The sequence below is a fragment of the Ambystoma mexicanum genome, chromosome 6q (assembly GCF_040938575.1).
Source record: "Ambystoma mexicanum isolate Mex_15411 chromosome 6q, UKY_AmexF1_1, whole genome shotgun sequence".
NCBI lineage: Eukaryota > Metazoa > Chordata > Amphibia > Caudata > Ambystomatidae > Ambystoma > Ambystoma mexicanum.
The window spans coordinates 1,512,755,017-1,512,777,588 of NC_090937.1; the positions used below are offsets into that span (position 1 = coordinate 1,512,755,017).

The 22,572-nt window shown below is 44.1% G+C and overlaps 1 protein-coding gene across 2 annotated transcripts in view; it reads right to left on the bottom strand.

Moving 5' to 3' along the window:
* LOC138516807 (catenin alpha-2) overlaps positions 1 to 22,572 on the bottom strand; it is a 3,575,147-nt gene that overhangs the window by 2,607,365 nt on the left and 945,210 nt on the right. The gene's annotated exons all lie outside the window — the stretch shown is intronic.

Here is a 22,572-nt window from a genome sequence, read left to right on the forward strand (position 1 = left end):
CTGAACGAAGAACATCTGTTTAACTACATTGTATTAATTTTTAAGAAGGCCTGCATGGAAAACTTTAGAATACACAGTTATTGCATACACTTGTTGATACATGTATTAAAGGCAAACCAGTTATATGCGGTTATTTGAGACTCGGCACGAACCCTAGATCGGTGATGTATTAAAAGGAATATTAACCCAAAGTGGGGCTGGACATCGCGCCCACTAACTGTATAAAAAGCGAATGCATTCTAACGTACAGCGTCTCTCACTGAACACACTGAACCACGCTGGAATTTGTTGTGTTGTACTGAGGGCCGATAGCTATCTGATTTTGCTCTGTTTTTTGTAACTGGGTTCAGTATAAAATAAAGTACTTTGTATGTTCCTTTGTAACCCGTGTTCAGTGTATTTGCTTTTGGGGTACTCAGCCTCGATATTCTTTTTCTGTTTTCACACTACATGTAATAACGTTCATCAAGTTGACTTTGCCTTGACCTTGGCAAAAAATGCCAGGAAAACATGTAAGAAAACATTAATGTTCCAATTCCACTTGCCTGGGTCCAAAGCTTGCATGTGCACATTCATACCCATTCACCCACCAGTCCCTCATCCAGTGGTGGATGGTGATTTTTTTTAATTGAAGGGCATAAACATTCCCTACAAATATACCTGGATGCCGAGCAAGATGCATTTTAAAAATGGGTTAAAATTGTGCATTATACAGCACACTTTCTGAGAAACCTTGGCTATAAAGGCAGAGGGTTTGCAATTGCTTTTGTAGGATAAAACCAAACCAAAAATCCAATACATGCAAGTCACCAACAGTGCACAGGAATATGAATGCTTTCCTTAAGTTAATGCTTTGCGATTAAATATGTTATGCCACAATAAGAACACATATACAAACTGGCTGCATAATGTAGGCCAGTCTAGACACGTAATAACGTGTAATACAACGCAATATCATGCTTATTTTATCACAGATGCCCAGAAAAATATACAATGCTACTGTAAGAAATGGCGGGACTGGCTGCACCCAAATGTCAGTGTAGCCAGGTAATTTACACTTATCAGGTGTAGAGTAGCAGGTAAATGTTTTATTGCCAGTTACCGCCCCCTCACCACCGTCATATTGGATCAGTCGAAGAAAAGCCATAGATGGGACCCACTGCATCATTCCAATATCCTGCACGGAGTGTTAGAGATATGTTACGCACTCAGACAGCCCTACAGAATACACCGTCATGCTAAAAGTGAGGAAGGATGTTGCATGGAAGAAAGCTACATGAAGGGATGTCACTTGCCAAAATGTCAGAATGCATAAGTGAATATCATGGACGAACGTTAAAGTGAAATCTGACAAGGACAAAGTGGTGTCATAATGAAGATATATGAACCTATGTTGAAATGATATGAAAATATTAAGTAACACTGGAACTGAAGCACTAAGAGTAACATGAACCTAAAGTTAAAATAATCTTTGATCTAAAGAAGATGAAGTAACGTACTGCCCAATAACTGTAAAAATGCAACAACGCAAGGTAGAAAAGAAACGTATAGAAGCTTGCTATAGAAGAATATATGATGTGGCAAGAACGTCCACATCAGTAAAATGGACGCTGGCTCACGTTGAATTTAACCAAGCTACCGCAGACAAAGGCCGAGGGTGTAAGAATCAGGAGACACAGTAAAACAGTTTTGTGCACAGGGCTGACGATGAGTCAAGGTTGGCCCAAAGCAAAGATGCTATTTTTTAAGGATTTGCCCAGAGCACAAAAATAATACATGGATAAGCTCTGAATGTGGGTCATTTGTCTTATTTGGAAGAAGACAAAAACATCTTTGAGAGCCAAAATACTGGTCAAATAAAAAGTTCATATGAGATAGAGTGTGCAAGTCCCTAGGGGCCAAGAGGAGCAATAGAACCCTACATAATTTAATCAAATATAATTAAATGGAAGGCTGAAATAGACGCATTCATGGTCTTTTAACAGGTGACTCAAAAGTTAAAAATAAAGGTTATTCATTAGAGCCTTAAGCAAGATAGTGTTGTGCCCACACTCCCTTGAATGTTCCATGACAGTGAGCAGCAACAAGGTCAACTACACATGGAAGACTTTAGCTGCTCCCCTACAGATGACAGATAATAGACTAATTGGGAAAATGGGGAGTACTCTGATGGGATTCAAACACCTAGTTTTCGTTTCACATGCTGCTGAGACAAAGTCCAAGGTTGGTATTTTCCTATCATCCCATGCTTGACACAATGGAACTTGCATTGATTAAATACACAAGATGAATCAGATGTATGGTGCCTTTATCTGTTGATGTTTGGGTACTTTTTACATTGGGCTTTATTGTCTATTAGTACCTGGCGAGGGTCAATGAGCTTGTTACAAGCAAGCTCATTGGCTGTCGCCCGTGCCTTATCTTGCTGAGTAGGCGCTGAAGCCTCTGCTTCACCGCCGCGGGTCCGGGGTTCCTTCCATGACTGGCCACCATGCAAAGGGAGAAGGGACTACACATAGTCCATTCTACCTGTCCATGGTGGTCATTTTTTTGTTTACTTTTTTCCATTCATCTGAATGGCCGCCATGGAAAGGGAGAAGGGACAACATGTAGTCCCTTCTCACGATCCCCATCAGCCATATTTTTTGCTTTTATGTTCTCGAGTCGAGAAATGGTTGCATCGCTGTTTCTTGACTCGAGAAAAATTGCAATTACATCATGCTGGGGTACTAATGGCAATATGACCCTCATATGTGGGACATTACTGGTTGGGTAATGCCCCTGGGGCTCTGTAAAAGGTCTCACTTGGCTGGGGCTTCTAACTATGGCCCTGGGTTAATTACCTGACCAGTAATGGCCCCACTCCTTGGGTCATATTGCCTAATAGGACATCTTTGTGTGTTAATCACCTTATCTGGCTGAAACATGGCAGATTGTGGGTGTCTCTAGATAAACTTGTAGTAAAGATATTCTAGACCTACATATTCCTAAAGTCCATGATTGTGGCTTCTTCTAGTTCACGCCCCTCCAGGAGAAGGACAACAGTGTCCTCACCAACAAACCCAAACTGGATAAGCCCACCCCAACGAACACCAACACAGACTGCCCTAAGCCCAAAAGCAGTCATGGAGCCTCCCGCACTGCCAGCGATAAACCTACATTTATTCATTCTTCCAGTCCCATCTCCTCACACCACTCCTCCTGATCCCACCTCCAAAGACCCTAGCCTGCCACCTGTCTTACTTAAATGAGCCCTTATTAACGCCAGGTCGCTCCCAGCCCACACCCAAGACATCCATGACTTTATAAGTAATCAATAACTTGATTTACTGGCTATAACCGAGACCTGGCTACCCCAAGCCTCCGGACCGCTCCTATCCCTAGCTCTCCCTGAGATCTTTGCCATCCTAAGAAAAGATAGAGACAAATCCAGAGGTGGTGATGTTGCTCTGATATTCAGTGAAATGCTCAACATTAGAGAGACCAACCTGATGAACTTTCAACAGTCAAAATCACAACTGCCCTGGCTGACTAACACCATACACATCCTATATCAAACCGCCAGGCCAAAGTCCCACCTTTGAAGACAATCTTGTGCACATGCTAAGCAACTACCTCAAGCCTACCTGCAGAACCATTATATCAGGGGACTTCAATCTTGGTCTCAATGACCCAGCGGACAGTGCTGCATCAGCACCTGCTAAAGCTCTCACTGACCTAGTCTTCACACACAAAGTCGCTACATCCACCCACAATAAGGAGAGAACCCTGGACTGGGTAGCTGATCTAAACAACCAGATCTCCAACTCATCCATTTTTCCATTGCACTGATAAGGCCATCACACTGTCATCTTGACACTCCAGCTGCTAAGACAATAAACCCTCTCCCCGACGTTCATGCCTCCCGCCCTCTCTCGGAGCATGTGTAAAATATCTAAAGAGTCCATCTCGCAGCATCTCACCCATCTCCGACCAAAGAACATCATCTCATCAGACCCAACCGCACTGACAAACCTGTACTCCGGCACCTTAACAGCTGCTCCAAAGAGAGTGGCCCCACTAGTGCCCAGGACAGCTAAACCAGCCAGATATGACAATGCATGGCTTACCCCTGATCTTCAGGCCTTACACACAAAAAAAGACAAGCAGAAGGGGCTTGAGAAAGGACCCTACAGTCCAACTAATAGCTGCATTCATTTCCATCGCCAAAGAATATAAACACGCTACCATCACAGCCAAAACAACAGCTTTTAACTCTAGAATTTTCAATGCTAGCTCTAGCTCTCAAGAGATCTTTAACATCCTCAGAGAAATAGAATCCCCAACCACTTCTCAATCCACGATATCACCAAAGATGAAGGATGGTGCATTAATATTCAGAACTCCATGCACGCTAAATCTCCCTGCTACAACAAAAAATTGCTTCGCAACAAGTGCTCATCTCCATGCCCACCCCTCACCCACCCACACCACCAGCACAGCACACCTCCGTTCTATTTCAGAGAAGTATCGGAAATGGAAACAGCTAAGATCCTAAAGAAGCTCAAACCATCCAAATGCAAAGGAGGCATTTGCCCCGCCAACATTATTAACTATTGCTCAGAAAACATAGTCCTCTTTATCACAAGATTTATCAATGCATCATTCACCTCAAGCCAAGTCCCAGCTATTGTGAAATAATCCTGGGTGCTCCCCCTGGTGAAGTAACCGGTGTCAGATCTGTCAGTCCCCAATAATTACTGTCCTATCACCACAGTACCATTCCTACTAGAGAATCCTTGATAGAGCAGTCTATGACCAAATTCATACATTCCTAGAAACAAACCACATACTAGGATTGCACCAATCAGGTTTATAGGGATGGCACAGAACATAATCAGCGCTACTAGACCTGAAAATACAGCTTGATGCCTTCAGAGATGAAGGCAAACAGGCCCTCTTACTTCTCCTACACCGCATACGACTAAATCACACAACTATATTATTGAGTCTGCTATCTTCTCCCACGAAGCCATGACATGGGTAGCTTCCTTCTTAGAGGGTAGATCCATTAGAGTCTTCTCGGAGATTGTGTGTGCCCCCCTCATCCCCAACCCATGTGGAGTTTTCATCAAACTCTTATTCAACCATCTGGATTCCATTGGCATAGCATACCATAACTATGAGGATGACAGTCAAATACTCCTTCCACTGTAAATGCATTCAATCGACAGCACGCAATTGAACGCATTTATCACAAAGCGAAGGGATCAAACCCATCGACTGCTTGAGACTTACCTGATTCTCCATATAGGGAACAAAAATCTATTAAGTGACAATAATGCCCTGATTTGAAAAAGGCTGATTCTTAAGCCGAAACACATGTCATAAGCAAGGGAAATTGTTTAAATAAAACCAACAACTGGTTTTTCAATACTAATTTGGCGCAGTCTCGTTTCTGAGTATCCTAGTGTACCAATTCAAGTGGTTTTGAGTGGCTTTTCAAACCACAACTCAGTGAGACGTGACACATCAGAAATTACAAAGGACACGAATATTTCCATTTCTTTCATTTATTTTTCTTTTGCATAATTTTGTCACCTTAAACAATACCGACCAAGCCACAACATCAATTTGACAGGTTTATTGGTTCGCTTTGCCATATTTGTACAATTAAATAAAAATGACATTGTTCCTTAGGCAGCACACAGTGAAACTCAGTGGATAGTTTTTGTAATTTAGATTGAATGTTTCAACTAATCAGTAGTCATTTTGTTACAGCCTGTACAATTGTAGAGCAGGGTATTGAAAAATTTAAACGGGGGCGTGACCCGGCTAAAAGACAAGATGGTCACACAGATGTTGTGCTCCTAGACCAAGCATGCAGTTTTGACTTTTCCTGCTAAATAACAGGATGCTTCACATTTTGTTTCCCTCATTATATGCCGCCTATATCATATGATACACTAAGGTGTACTTATTTTCAAATTCTGTTGCCCTTTACAGGAGCAGTGCCATGGCATTGTCTAGAGGACTCTGGCATTGTTTTTTGTGCAAGACTCACACTGCCCCTTATCGTCCCGGTGCAAATCAAGCCTACTTTGCATTACCATTGGGAATTCTGCAGTAAGCGTGGGGCTTGGCGAGATTGGGGCCTTGGTTTGTCTGTCTGAAGGAAGCCTCTCTGGTGCACTGCAGCACTGCCACTTTGCACCCACGTCTCTGACAAATCACTGCACATAAAGCTGCACCTCCTGAGGAGAGGAGGCGGCATCATGCAGTGCTGTAGAACGCTGCTTCCTGCTTTCAGGTAGGCCACCCTTGCCTGACATCCAGTGACGGGCACCGGTATTGCAGCCTCATTATTAACTTATATTATTTCTTGTGCCTAACTTCATTACATTGAAAACTGTTCTTAAGGAATTATTTTCTGGTCAAAATGGCTGCTCAAAATCGCAATACTTCTTTTACAGACATGCCAAACATGAAACATGTTTTACTGGAACTTTCTAGCATTCAATCATCCATTTCCGTTCTAGATTCCATGTCCTTAATAATTCAGGATGACTTCAACTCCTTTCAAAATTACATTTAAACAATACATTTCAGTCTTACAGAGGTAGAAGACTCTGAGTGTTTCATTCTCTGAAGATAGACTACAGGGTATGGAGCAAATGCATGATAAAATTCAACATCTAGAAGTTGCATTTGCAAATCTCGAAGATAGAAACAGGACGGACAATATAAGAATGTATGACGTCCCTGAGAATGACACCATCAAGTTTCTCGCTGATTGGCCACCAAAAATACTAAACATCACTTTTTAACCTTCTCTCAAAATCCAGCAAGCACATAGAATTTGAACTCGCTTTACCTCTAGCAGGAACTCACATAAACCTCTTCTAGTGTGCCTATTATGACATCACAAGGCTCGAAAAAATGTACTTACTGCCAAAAATCTCTCCTCTAAATGTTCAAGGCAACAGGATATCTATTTCCCTGGACTTGTCCAGTGCTACAGAAGATAAACAGAAAATATTTTTAGACTTAAGGCTAGCTCTAAAGAACTTTTACATCAAATACTGTCTACTTGAACCAGCAAGAATGGGTATCCCTACATATTATCCCCACCAAAAATATCGTAATACATATGGTCGTTTGTCTCGCCGTAGGCATTATTTTTGAGACGGGTAATTTGTGGGAGCGGGGGTTGCGGGGCTATCCCCCGCACATTAAAAAATATAATGCGGGCTTGTAGTGGTGTCCCCCGCAGGGTCCATGGGTCAATATTGCTGCAAAAAGTTGGCGATATTTTTGTATCGCAATATTTTTGCAGGGATATTAACACATGGAACCCAATAATGCTTTTTACTCCACCTGGAGGCATCACCAAATATTTTCTAAATCCAGATGACCTTGTGCCTTCATAAAATACCTTCAATCTTCTGAGATTGATACTCTGATGATTCAAGCATTCTTGCTTCAAATGTATCTACTTCACCCCCTCCTCACACATACAATCAATTGGGTCAACATAAATTCAAGCCTAGAAGACTCCATAATCCTGGAAACAGATCTGAACTCAATCCTGCTGCTACTGTATTTGAGAAACCAGATAAACACAGAGACAAATCCAAATCCCTGATTAGGCAAACCGACCCTGACGATACATCCTCAACTAAATAAATCTGTATCTTCATACTTTTCCCAGTTCATGTGCTCATCCTGGAATATCTTTGATATATCTTACTTTAATGTGGCCCATTGTTCAAATCTCCTAGCCCTCTCATTCAAGACACTTGTCAGAAGCAATGCTAAAAGGTATATTTTATCCTGCAGAACAGCACTAAAGAATGAAACATGTAGAATTGTATCTCTGCATATTCCCCTGGAATCGAAATGCTCAAAAGGACCACAATACCACTTAACCTATTATCGTAATCATTTGTTTGTGGTGTGACAAAACAGCACATTTTTGCTTAGCCATTGCAAAATATGCTTTTTTGGAATGCTAATTGACCAAGACAAAAGTCTAACCTACTCTTGTCTTAACCGGAAGGTGCTTAAGAGTTAATAGTCTATCCCGGACATATCTCTATTAATGTAAGCGATATTCAATCAACACTATAGCTAAGTCAATGCCTAGTCTGGGATGCTGAGGAAAACCCTTATTGATGTATTTTTATGTCCAGTTCAGTACTCTGGATGACAACCCTTGTATAACACCCCCCTCTTAGAATCCCCCTGACCCCACTGAGCCAAGAAGTAGGTTTGTTTTGCAAATTAAAAGGTTTATTTGAAAATTTAAACTATATATATATATATATATATATATATATATATATATATATATATATATATATATATATATATATATATATATATATATATATATATATATATATATATATATATATCACACTTCTATGAATAAATTGATAATGGATATTACACTTGTGTATATGAGGAGTAATCAGCAAGAGGTAACTTATGAATAGGAACAGAAGAATAAGGTGGGAAAGAATGCTTTATATGGTTCAAAGAAACACAATGATGAATGCAATGCAGTACAGAAGATAACTTGATGTGGCTTCAACAAAAGACAATGTAATCACTTTTCCTTGACAATTCAGCCCCCCCCCCCTATGCAATGTAAGAAATGGAAGGAGAGCACACAGTCTTCAAGAATCCCAACAAAATGCAATACGAAATGCAGTTCCCCCCCAGCAAGCTTAGAGGGAAACAGGTAGAGGTTTGAAACACAGGCCCAAAATGCTTTTAAATGTGATGGCAATGGATGGGAAAATGTGCCAACTGATTTTAATTCCCTCTAGAGATTCAGGGTGAGTGGGAGATGCGTGTTGGTATTAGTTCAGGCTCACTTTAGCAATGCTCTATTGAGTTATTACCAAGTTGCAAACGGATTTTAACAAAAGAAAGATTGGAGCTGCTCTTTTGACAAGTGGAGAAATTGAGCCAAAATCGCAAATCGCGGTAAATTTCGCCAGTGCGTAACTCGTGATTGCGGAAAAAGGATAGGAAGTCGGTTCTAAGGTTCGTTGGAAAGCCTAGAATCACAGCTTTAAAATGAAAGTTAAACCACAGTTCCAGAGATACGGACGATTTAATAAAGGTAGATTTTCGGATTTAAAGTAAAACTCAAAATGACACGTGACAGCTTGCAGCTGCAGAATTGACAGGTGACAGTTGTGCAGCTTTAAAAATGACAGATGACACGATTTCTAGGAGGCTGTTCTACTTAGGTTAAAATAGTTTGGATTAGATTATTTTAACTAAGAGATTGGTTCTGCACAGTTCTGCTAGGTACTCACAATATCAATTTGAAATAGGCCTCGTCACGGTCTGGTCAGGTTGGACGGGACTTCCGGCGGGTGGTTCTGAAGTCCCGGCTATCTGGGTCAGCTCTGCTCTCTGGGTCTGTCAAGCACCGGATCTGCTCACAACAGTCTGGTTTGTGGTTCTCTCGGGTTCCGGATACAGCACTGCTTTCTGGATACTGCTACAGGTTCTTGCAAAAATTCTTGGCAAAAATTCAAACAGCTCGCCCGGCTGTTGAATAGTTTGGTTGGTTTTGAGGCCTGCTGAAGTGGATTCAGCTGGTGGATTCAGGCCTCTCTGCTACAAATTCTGGAGTTAATTTCTGCTACAGGTTCTGGAGATTGATGGATTTGAAGTCTGGATCTCTGGATGTGAAGTCGTCGGTCAGCATGCTCCGCAGCATATGGAATTGAATCTCTCTACCTGTCCCAGCAGTCTCTTTTTATGTGTTTTGAAAATGGGTGTGTGTCTGGGCCTAGCTAAGCCTGCCCCTCTCTACTTGTCATTGGCCCAATTCTCCCCTCTCCCATGATTGGGGGAAGGAAATGGATTGTCATCATGATGAGGTCTGTTTATGGGTCAGAGGATACTCCCCTGGTCAATTTGCACACAACTCTATTTCTAACCCAAATACATATTTATCTATGTACCATTTTTCTAATATTATAGGTCCAGTTAACATATTTTCTGTAGCACCAAACCATCCGATCCCTGTCTTTGTACGATGTCATGTCCACTGATGACAGAATTCTCCCCTTTTCATCCAGATAACGACCTCTAAACCTTTCCAGATTTTACACAAATGTGCACCAGGGATATGGGTTACAGATGATAAAGTGTCAGATTTTTAACATGCATACATTTGGAGTGAGACCCTATTTTCCGCTAGCAACCCCCAGAATACACCACAGGGTGCTAACGCATCTTAAAACGTGCACAGAAAAATCACAAGAATAATGGTATTATTTATATAATTTTGACCAGTCCGCACTATAAGTTATCTATCTTTTTAAAATTATGCCCTGGTCAAAGAGTGGTGTGGCTTCCCACATCAAATGGTGGAATAACTGGTTTATCCACTTCCCCCAAGCCAGCTTGTTCACAGAGGCACAGCTGCCCCCCAGTTTCTCCCAAGAGGACGCCATTTTACGATGCCCCCAATAGAACATTTGCCTGAGTCAAGGAAGTTGCATTGTTCTGTCCCTTTTAGTTCCCAGGTGCTCCACCCCTAATCTAATCAGAGAGGTGTCAACTCCTTTTGGCAAGGGGCAGCAGGATGCAGCTAGGCCTGGGAAGAGTGGCTGAGCAGGTTTCTCCTGTCGGGGGTAGTTGTCAGGCAGAATTCAGCTAAATGTCACTTTAGTTCCCAGTTTAAATCAAAACTTACAATTTTTACATGTACATTAAATAATTACTTCCTTCAAGTCATTTCAGAATATAGTTTTACATTCTTCCACCTCTTAGCAAGTCTTTCCTTGGCCTGGTTTTGTTTCATTTGTTCAGTTTTACACAAAAGTCTGGTGGTTTTAAAACGCCGGCTTTCTGATAGTGGTGAGTACCGGTATTGCAACCATTTTTGGGATTAAGAAAATGAATTCCCCACAGTTCTGAGTTGCTTTTCGGCAATCAGCATTGCCATTCCCAATGGTTTCAGGCTACTGTGTGTGTAGCCCAATGGTGGTTTTAGGCAGTGCCCTCCAGTTGTTGCAGAGTGTGTCTGGGATGGCAACACTTTAGCTGATTTATATGGACCCACTTGTCTTCCCCCTCTGCCAAACCGCCTTTGGGGATGCAGATCTTGTAGGCCACAGGGGAGATTGTGTCTATAATTTCAAACAGTCCCTTCCATGTAAACAAAAATTTTTGCTGTTTGGCCTGGTTCCTTTGGAAATTGTATAGATAGACCCGGTCCTCCACAGTATATTCCTTCCTGGTGGTCTTCAGGTCGTAGTGGGTTTTTATGCTATCAGCTGATCTTTCTAGATTCCGCTGAACATAGGCAAACGCATGCTGAAGGTCTTTCCTTAAATTCTCCACATACTCATGAGTTGTGGAGGCATTTATCAGGGTCTGCTCTTGGGTCCTGTAGAGCAAATGCTGGGGAAGCACCATCTTGCGTCCAGTCATCAACTCAAATGGTGACATTTTAGTTGCAGATGATGGGGTAGATCTGATGGCCATTAGGACCAGAGGTAATCGGATATCCCAACTTGGCCCAGAATCTGCCACAAACTTTTTTAATATGCTCACAACGGTTCGGTTGTATCTCTCCACTGCTCCAGAAGAAGCTGGCCTGTAAGCAATGTGTAGCTGCCTTTTGACCCCCAGTATCTCCCACATCTTTGTCATTACTTCACTGGTGAAGTGGCTACCCCTGTCTGACTCAATCCTTTGAGGTAGACCAAAACGGGAAAAGATGTGGTTAATCATCAGGGCAGCTGCTGTTTCTGCCTTGCAATTTGGGGCTGGGAGACATTCCACTCACTTGGTAAACAAGCATGTAACGGTCAACATGTACTTGTTTCCTCTAGACGAGTGGATTACAGGGCCTACAAAGTCGATTTGCAAATCTGACCATGGCAGTGTCATCCCCCTCTTTTGGAGAGGCGCACGGTGTGTGAGGGATGATGGCTGAAATTGTGCACACACAAGACACCCCTTCAAGTATTGGTCGAGGTCCTGCCCCATGTGTGGCCAGTATGCAACCTCTCTTAAGATTTCCAGTGTTGTGTGAAACCCCCTATGACCGGCGGTGGCCGCATCATGGGCGTGACTTAACATCAGGCTTCGGAATGAGGTAGGAACCACCCACTGATCATGGCCAGCTTGGGATTTCCTTACCAACAGCCCGTCTTGGATCCAGAACATCTTTGGACATTTCATCAACACTCTTAGGTCCTCTTTCCCAATGTAATCGGTATCCATCAGGGGAAAGTTCTCAGGGTCCTCAATGTGTTGGTAAAACTTACAAATTATTGGATCCCCCTTTTGAGCCGTAATCAAATCAGCATCAGGGGTCTCCTTACTCCATTGTGCAGTTGAAAGATCATTGTGAGCATTTGTCTGGGACCTAGTGATAGCAGTGACCTGGAGTTCCCCCAACAGGGACTCTGTTTCTATTAGATCCCCTTGGATGGCCCCGGTTTTGGCCCGCTGATCAACTAAGTCATTTCCAGTTTTGTCTGGTCCCTCTACTTTGGAATGACCCTTGATCTTCTTCCAGTAGATGGTCATCCCATTCAAGGTGACCAGATCATCAATGTTTTGGTTTAACTTCCCATGTTTCAGGGGTTTGTTATTAGCACATAACATGCCTCTGGTTTTCCAATTAACCAGGTGCTCCATGAACCCGTTCCGTACATAATCCGAATCAGTGATTATGACCCGTTCGTGGAGTTGATGTTGGACAGCAGTGAGGATGGCCTGATGCACAGCTATCAACTCTGCCACCTGACTACTTCGGGGACCAATTTTGTATCCAGCGGAGGGTTCTGGAAACTCCTTCACCCAGGCATTCCCTACGCCGGCCACCATTTCTTTCTCCCTGTTGTTGTCAACATGGTACGAGCATCCATCCACATAGACAGTGGGCATTCCCTCACACTTGTCTTCTTCAAAGACTTTGTGTGGGGAATTAAGGTATGCCTCCATGTTGTCGTTGGTTTTTAGACTTTCGTCCTCGAGACAGTTTTCTCTGGCACAATCATGCAAGTCAGCCAGACCTTGCGCGAGGGGACTCTTCTTGTTTTGGCCATATCTGACCTCTACAGGAAAGCCTTGCATTGACAGAATCCAGGAAGTAATTCGGGAATTACTCACATTTCCAGCCCGGATCCTGTCACTTTGGAGATATTGCAGAGGCTGGTGTGGAGTCCCCACTATGATGTGTTCCCCCTGGATAAACGGGCGGTAATTCTTCAATGCCCACACCATTGCCAGGAGTGCCTTCTCACAATCGTTGAATTTTTCCTCCACAGAGGATAAAGTTTTGCTCGCATAGGAGATTACTTTATTGACCTTGTCATGCTTTTGGTATAATACTGCCGTCAAGAACGTATTAGAGAACCCTGTCTCCAGGAAGAACTCCTTGTTTCTGACATGCTAAGCTAGGCAAGGCGCTTGTGAGAGGCTTCTTTTGAGATGTCTTACTGCCTCGGATTGTTCTGGACCCCATTCCCACTTGACCCCCCCCCATTCGAGAGATGAATCAGGGGTCTAGTGATCTCTGCGTAGCCTTCAATGAACTTTCTGCTGTAATTAGTCAGTCCAAGGAGGCTCCTTAGTTCCCGCAGAGTTGTGGGGTCTTTCAGTATCTGAAGTGCTTCCACTTTCTTTTCCTGGGGACAGAGACCCTGAGGAGTAATCTCATACCCCAAGAAATTAACACAGGTTCTACACCACTGTGCTTTCTGGAAGGAAAGTGTTGCTCCGGCGGCCCTCAACTGCATCAGAACATAACGGATCTCCGCTATGTGTTCTTCCACAGATGAACTTTTGATGAGGACATCATCTACATAAGCCAGGTTACCCCTCGCACCCAGGTCGGGCATGGCCTTATGTAGGAAAATGTTGAATTCATTGCCGGAGTTGAGGTATCCGAAGGAAGTCCGGGTCCATGTGTACTGCTGGCCCCCAAAGGTTGTATTGGTCCTCCCTACTGACAGGCACGGTCCAGTATCCATTGGTCAGGTCTATTGCTGTGAATACCTGTGACCCCTGGATCTGGGCCAGCCCTTGGTCAATGTAGGGCAGAGGCCATCGGGAAGTATGGACCCATTTGTTGAGCTCCCTAAGGTCGGCGCAGAGTCTCCACTGGCCGTTTGGCTTCAATATTCCCAGCACAAGATTATTGAAAGTGCTGTGGACTGGACGGATTATTCCCCGGGACTCAAGGTTCTTAATTATTTCAGTAAGGGACTCCATGGATGCGAGAGGCAAGCGATATTGCTTCACAAACACTGGAGTCATTCCAGGGCCCGTGGGAATTGTTGTGGTGTGGATGTCGGTGCGACCACAGTCATATGAGTCTACCGCAAAGAGATCTTGGAAATCCAAGAAAACTTATTTCAACTTTTGCTTCTGTTCCAGGGTCACGCAGGCGTCAGCTAGGTTGACCCTCTCTTCCACCATCTGCCTGAAGCCGGGAAAGACTTCTGGTTTGGCTATCTCAGCGGCCTCCTCCAGCTGGGTGGAGAAGTCCCTGGTCAGAGTGCTGATTTGGACTGGAAGCTTCAGGTGGGAAAGGCAGCCCACATGGACCTGGAAAATCACCTCATCCCTCCTGAAGTCACAAGTCACATCTTCCTTACCATAAGGGCAAGAAGTGTACACCAGGAAGTTCCCCCCATGCCAGGTGAAAATCCTGTCTGGTGTTGTATTGTCATCACTGTCACTGTCAAAACAGTCCTTGGGGATTGGTCCTAACAGTTCATTTCCTAGATCAATGGAAAAATGTCGATCATCAACCGCAATTCCAAGAATGGTGCCTGCGGCTAGAGTAATACTCTTTAAGTCGCTGTTATCCACCTCTATTGGAATGGTGTCATGTTCTATGTTGACTAATGGTGTTGGGTTTACCCCTAACCCTTGCTGTTGGAGAGAAGCATTTAGATGAATATAAGCATCAGGGTTTTTCAATTTTTGTCCTCTTTTAACTTTCACTTCCAGGGAGAATTGTCGGGTCCTTTCTGGGATGGTGACTTCCTCTTTAATCTGAATTTCAACTGCATAAGGTAGCAATTGAGCTGACCTAAATGCTTTTTCTGGATCATCAAAGCCCATGGGATTATCCACTAATCGGGACCAAGCTTTGAAGTTTATTAGGTCCAAACTAATGGCAAAGCGATTGAGAATGTCACTGCCTAAGTAAAAGGCGGCAGTGACGTCTCGCACGACCCAACAATTATGGACTATGCTCTTGTTGCCAATGGAGATTTTGAGCATACACCTGCTTGGCAGGAGATGTTTGGAATTAGGTGCTTCCAGGTCCATTTCCCATTTGTCTAGCAGTTTGAATGTGGGAATGGCTGGATCTTTTGGGAGTTGGCGGAACATGGCTTCGCTGATGAAGCTCTTACCGTTGTTCACACACACTCGAGCGAGAACAGAGTCCTTCCCATCATTTAACTGAACAGGGATGAACAACTGCTCTCCAATTTGCAGAATATCAGCCAGGCTCTGAGCTGATTTCAAATCTTTCTGGACTATAGGAGTGGGAGTTTCTGATTGTGGATTAGTAAAGAATTTCAGGGTGTTTCCTTCCAGTGTGGAATACCACCTTAAACTGGAAGGAAGGTTGATTTTCAAAAATAGAGAGGACCCCCCATCACCAGTCTGTTGTCCTACTGCTATTACTGTCACGTCTGGAATTTGGTTGTTCTGGAAGTGAAATTCTACTTGGTCAGATTTTTGTTCAACCATGTGGCAGGTGCCATTTAAACTAACATGGTTGACACTCTGTTTTAATTTTATTGGTCGACTAGTCTGGGTCCAGAGGACCTTGTTTACGCAATCTATTAGGGGTAACAACCTTCTCAGGAGGTCATTCCCTAGTAAACAAGGGGTGCCCTCTGGAGTCACTACTATGACCGGGTGTTTCACCTTGTGTTGCCCAATTTTGATGTCCAAATCTGCAGTCCCCTCGACAGGAATTTCCTTCCCGTCAAAGCTCTGCAGTTGTCCAGGAAGAGAGGTGAGAGGAATACGGTAATTATCCCCCCTCCTGCATTTAGTTCATCAAAGGCCCTTTTGGACAGAAGGGTAGCTTGGGATCCAGTGTCCACCAGTGCCAAAATTGTACCCTGCCCCTGTACTTGTACCGGGGCATAATATCTTCCCTCCTTCTCCACAAGGGGGCACAGATAATGCACATTTTTGGATAAACTGGTGGGCTAACTTTCTGGTTTTGGACATGGCGAGAGAAGAGATTTGGCCAGAATTCTGTGGAGAGTCTTGGGAATCTGAAAGAAAAAGTTGGCAACTGGAGATCAGAGCCATTGTGGGTTCCCCTGGTTCCGGTTCTGGGCCACCCCCCCCCCTTTTTGGAGGCAGTCACCAGGATGGGTTTGAACCAGGGGATTTTGGTATTGTCGGTTTTGGGATGAGATGATGGGCGGCGGTAGCTCAGTCTCCACATCTCCCCAGTCTGAATTGGCATCCCTTGGGACCCATTTTTCCTTGGGAGGAGTTCCCCCATCTCTAAAGGAGAAGATCCTTTCCCCAGGATCCTCTGAGGATCCCTCTCCCTCAAATTGGAAGATCTGTACCTCCTCCACAAACTGGGCCTGTTTGGGTACTTTGTTTCTCCTACCTCCTCTCTGCTCCTTGGGTGGCAGACTTTCAGGGGTAGGAGATTTTGTTTCCGGTTCCTGGTTTTCCAGGGGCTGTTTACAAGTTGGGAAGGAAGCTTCCTCCAAGGCTTTACACACCCCTTCCCCTTGTGCCTCCTCCCTGGGAACCGGTGGGTTATCAGGGTGCTGCCCCCGTCATTGTTCTGGAGCGCCCAGGTCCAGAGTTTGGGGCATTCTGCGGTGGCATGCTCATCTGAGGGTTCTGTTGAGCCCTCAGTATGTGACCCAGATCCAGTGCCATATTTTGGACATGGCGCTCAAGTTGTGAAACCCGCTCAGGATGATACGGGGCTCTATTTTCTCCCCTGGGCTGATCCCAGGAAGGGTAGCTATCCCTTCTCTGGTATTACCTCGGATTGGGAAGATTTGGGTACCCCTCCACCCTTGGCCTCCCCTCTCCCGGAGTAGGTTGTCTGGGCTCAGGGAATTGGGGAAAGAAGGATGGGTGGTTTTGGGGTTGGAAATTGGGTGGATACCTGGGAAAAAAGTTCTGCCCAGGATTTGGTGAATTTCTGCCCTCCTGGGGGAAGTTAGGAGGGAAGTTCCCTGGGTTAGGCGCTTGGCTGGATCCACCCCCTTGGGCTGGAGGAGTCCACACATAACCCAGGATGGGTCGGTTTCCCTTGTAGCGGGGACTTACATAGTCAGGGGAGCGGGGGACCCCATTTGTGGGACTACCTCCTCGACTCCCTGTCTGTGACTGGCCCGAGGGCTTTCTTGGCTGTGAATTATTTGGTGCAGGCAGGTTTTTAGGCCCCCCCATCTCCAAATCTAAAACGGGGGCAAACTTTACCTCTGCCACCTTGGCAGCAGCAGGGGTGCTGTTGGTTTTGGGGGTTTTCTGCGCATTATTTTTATTTTCGATGGGCTTCTGCGCCTCATAGATCCGGGTAGCCTGTTCAATGACCCAGTCTAAAGATCTTTTCTCATGAAAATCTCTCATGAGCTGGGTCATTATGTATTTGGGTGAGGCATGGAAAAACGTATTGATAAATTCTCTGCTATCCGTGCGCACCCTTCAGGTGGTCTGCGCAAAAGGACGCTTTAATTCTTGCACAAACTCTTGTGGGGCCTGATCCTCCCCACATTGCAAATTGTAGGCTCTCCTGCATCGCTACCTGTTGCTGGAGCCTATCATTGTGCTGACAGAGAGCTTCATTTTCTCTATGTGCCTCCTGATTGGTCCTGGAGTACTGGGCCAGTCTCTGCTGCAGGAGGGTTACGTCCTCAGTCCCATCCCTACTGGCCTGCTCCTTTCTTGCCAGAGCCTCCTCCACCCTACTGGTGTGATCTAGCAAGCCCTGATGCTCTTTTTGGTGGTCACCCAGCCCCTGGAGGGCCAGGTGATTTTCTTCCATTTTCCATTTTAAGTGCCAGACTTCCTGGCCCAAGGTATCCCTTTCCTGACTAAGAGCCTTCATCTGTGCCGCCAGGTCGTCACTTTGCCTTTGGAAGGCACCAGCTTTCTGGCGCTCCTGATCAAACTCTGCCTGGGTATCCAGGTCTTTCAGAATCAATTTATTGCTTTCCTCTTTCTCTCTGTCTAATCGAATTTGCAGGGTGGCTACCTGCTCTGTGCATGCCCTGTTGAAGTCCAGTTGTTGCTCCAGCCTTTTCTGGCTCTGCAGTAAGGAGTCTAAACTTTCTTGGTGCTCCTTCTGCAAAGCCAGAATTCTGGTATCCTGGTCTGTCTTTTCCTGTTGCAGTATATCCATGTCCTCTTTTATTTTAATGATATACTGCCTACTATCATTTTCTGACTCCTGGCTCCTCTGCAGCCTCTGCTCAGAAGAGGCCAGGTCAGATTGGGCCTTTTCTAACGCCATCTGTTGCCTACTTGCCAGATCTTGGCCTTCAGCACATTTGTCCTGCATGACTCCTTTTATAGATACAAATATGCCGCTATCCTAACCATCTTGTCGTGTTCATCTTTAACCTTAGGAGCCATGTATAATTTACTCAGGGCCACATGTAAGGGACCCTGATCTCTCCATCTATCTGACCCTGTTTCAGTGACCTGTTGCGCGATTGCCTGCAGCCAGACCGTTTGGTCCTGATGAGTCCACTCACCTCTCACAAATAGCTTATGTAAGAAGTGCTCTCTGGCTATTTTCATATCTACCAAGGTCGTCATTCTGGAATTTGAGTTCCTTCCTGACTTACAGAAGTTTGTATTTTATTTTGCAAAACAGACCGTTTCCTTAGAGCGTTCCTTTGAGGGATGCTTTCACAGTGTAAAACAGCGTGGTGATCTAACCGGATATGTGTATCTGGTCAGTTGGCACACTGTATTAATCTGCACAAGTGGTAAATCTAACCCAGAATATCCCGGCTCCGAGCCCCCACTTCTGTAATCGATATTCAATCAACACTATAGCTAAGTCAATGCCTAGTCTGGGATGCTGAGGAAAACCTTTATTGATGTATTTCTATGTCCAGTTCAGTACTCTGGATAACAACCCTTGTATAACACCCCCCTCTTAGAATCCCCCTGACCCCACTGAGCCAAGAAGTAGGTTTGTTTTGCAAATTAAAAGGTTTATTTGAACATTTAAACAATATATATATGTATCACACTTCTATAAATAAATTGATAATGGATATTACACTTGTGAATATGAGCAGTAATCAGCAAGAGGTAACTTATGAATAGGAACAGAAGAATAAGGTGGGAAAGAATGCTTTATATGGTTCAAGGAAAAGCAATGATGAATGAAATGCAGTACAGAAGATAACTTGATGTGGCTTCAACAAAAGACAATGTAATCACTTTTCCTTGACAATTCACTCCCCCCTATGCAATGTAAGAAATGGAAGGAGAGCACACAGTCTTCAAGAATCCCAACAAAATGCAATACGAAATGCAGTTCCCCCCCCCCAGCAAGCTTAGAGGGAAACAGGTAGAGGTTTGAAACACAGGCCCAAAATGCTTTTAAATGTGATGGCAATGGATGGGAAAATGTGCCGACTGATTTTAATTCCCTCTAGAGATTCAGGGTGAGTGGGAGATGCGTGTTGGTATTAGTTCAGGCTCACTTTAGCAATGCTCTATGAGTTATTACCAAGTTGCAAACGGATTTTAACAAAAGAAAGAATGGAGCTGCTCTTTTGACAAGTGGAGAAATTGAGCCAAAATCGCAAATCGCAGTAAATGTTGCGAGTGCGTAACTTGTGATTGCAGAAAAAGGATAGGAAGTTGGTTCTAGGTTTGTTGGAAAGCCTATAATCAAAGATTTAAAATGAAAGTTAAACCATCGGATTTAAAGTAAAACTAAAAATGACAGGTGACAGCTTGCAGCTGCAGAATTGACAGGTGAGAGTTGTGCAGCTTTAAAAATGACAGATGACATGATTTCTAGGAGGCTGTTCTACTTAGGTTAAAATAGTTTGGATTACATTACAGAGATTGGTTCTGCACAGTTCTGCTAGGTACTCACAATATCAATTTGAAATAGGCCTCATCACGGTCTGGTCAGGTTGGACGGGACTTCCGGCGGGTGGTTCTGAAGTCCCGGCTATCTGGGTCAGTTCTGCTCTCTGGGTCTGTCAAGCACTGGATCTGCTCACAATGGTCTGGTTTGTGGTTCTCTCGGGTTCCGGATACAGCACTGCTTTCTGGATACTGCTACAGGTTCTTGCAAAAATTCTTGGCAAAAATTCAAACAGCTCGCCCCTCTGTTGAATAGTTTGGTTGGTTTTGAGGCAAGCTGAAGAGGATTCAGCTGGTGGATTCAGGCCTCTCTGCTACAAATTCTGGAGTTAATTTCTGCTACAGGTTCTGGAGATTGATGGATTTGAAGTCTGGATCTCTGGATGTGAAGTCGTCGGTCAGCATGCTCCGCAGCAAATGGAATTGAATCTATCTACCTGTCCCAGCAGTCTCTTTTTATGTGTTTTGAAAATGGGTGTGTGTCTGTGCCTAGCTAAGCCTGCCCCCCTCTACTTGTCATTGGCCCAATTCTCCCCTCTCCCATGATTGGGGGAAGGAAATGGATTGTCATCATGATTAGGTCTGTTTATGGGTCAGAGGATCCTCCCCTGGTCAATTTGCACACAAATCTATTTCTGACCCAAATACATATTTATTTATGTACCATTTTTCTAATATTATAGGTCCAGTTAACATATTTTCTGTAGCACCAAACCATCCGATCCTTGTCTTTGTACGATGTCGTGTCCACGGATGACAGAATTCTCCTCTTTTCATCCAGATAACGACCTCTAAACCTTTCCAGATTTTACACAAATGTGCACCAGGGATATGGGTTACAGATGATAAAGTGTCAGATTTTTAACATGCATACATTTGGAGTGAGACCCTATTTTCCGCTAGCAACCCCCCAGAATACACCACAGGGTCCTAACGCCTCTTAAAACGTGCACAGAAAAATCACAAGAATAATGGTATTATTTATATAATTTTGACCAGTCCGCACTATGAGTTATCTATCTTTTTAAAATTATGCCCTGGTCAAAAAGAGGTGTGGCTTCCCACATCACATGGTGGAATAACTGGTTTATCCACTTCCCCCAAGCCAGCTTGTTCACAGAGGCACAGCTGCCCCCCAGTTTCTCCCAAGAGGACGCCATTTTACGATGCCCCCAATAGAACATTTGCCTGAGTCAAGGAAGTTGCATTGTTCTGTCCCTTTTAGTTCCCAGGTGCTCCACCCCTAATCTAATCAGAGAGGTGTCAACTCCTTTTGGCAAGGGGCAGCAGGATGCAGCTAGGCCTGGGAAGAGTGGCTGAGCAGGTTTCTCCTGTCGGGGGTAGTTGTCAGGCAGAATTCAGCTAAATGTCACTTCAGTTCCCAGTTTAAATCAAAACTTACAATTTTTACATGTACATTAAATAATTACTTCCTTTAAGTCATTTCAGAATATAGTTTTACATTCTTCCACCTCTTAGCAAGTCTTTCCTTGGCCTGGTTTTCTTTCATTTGTTCAGTTTTACACAAAAGTCTGGTTGTTTTAAAACGCCGGCTTTCTGATAGTGGTGAGTACCGGTATTGCAACCATTTTTGGGATTAAGAAAATGAATTCCCCACAGTTCTGAGTTGCTTTTTGGCAATCAGCATTGCCATTCCCAATGGTTTCAGGCTACTGTGTGTGTAGCCCAATGGTGGTTTTAGGCATTGCCCTCCTGTGCTCACAACATAGGCAAAAATGGGTGGCAGCCTATTCTTCATGTTTTCCCTGTGCACTCTCTGGGGAGTTCTGGCCATCATGATGTTTTCCATGCCAGTAAGCCACAGTTTTTGTGGTAGGGCTCGGATGCATGGGTAAAAACATCCCACAAGCCCCCCCTCTTGCGATGTCCATTCTCTCCTTTCGCTGATGGAACTCGCAAGATCTGGGATGTTCGCCTCCTCTTCTTCCAATTCCATGGATGGCACAGTTTTATGGTAGGGCTTGGATGCATGGGTAAAAACATCCCACATTAAGTCAAGAGTAAATCAGAGTTACTAAATGTGAGTTTCATTTATACAACAAAAAAAATCACACCCTGTGGCTGTTAAAATCAAATGAGGTCAGAGTTACTCACGGTATCTTTATGAAGAATCAGCCAATTGATATCTGTTTCTTAACAATAAGCACATCCAATATCAAAGACATTCACACCTCATAATCTCTGTCATAAAGGAAAATGAGTATCCTTTAAACATTAAGGGCCTGATTCACAAAACATTTTCCTATGGGATTATACAACCCTTCTGTTTTTCAGGGTCTAAGGCACTAATTCTGTTCTGTAGTATGGACCGTGTTATGCAAGCACTTTCTTCAGGATTCTAGACAAATCATTTACCAAAACATTATGAGCACAGAGGGGAATGCTAAAGGTAGCCACCATTACAGTGCCTCACTATACACTACCACTGATTTTTAGTGCTTGCTAAATGACGAC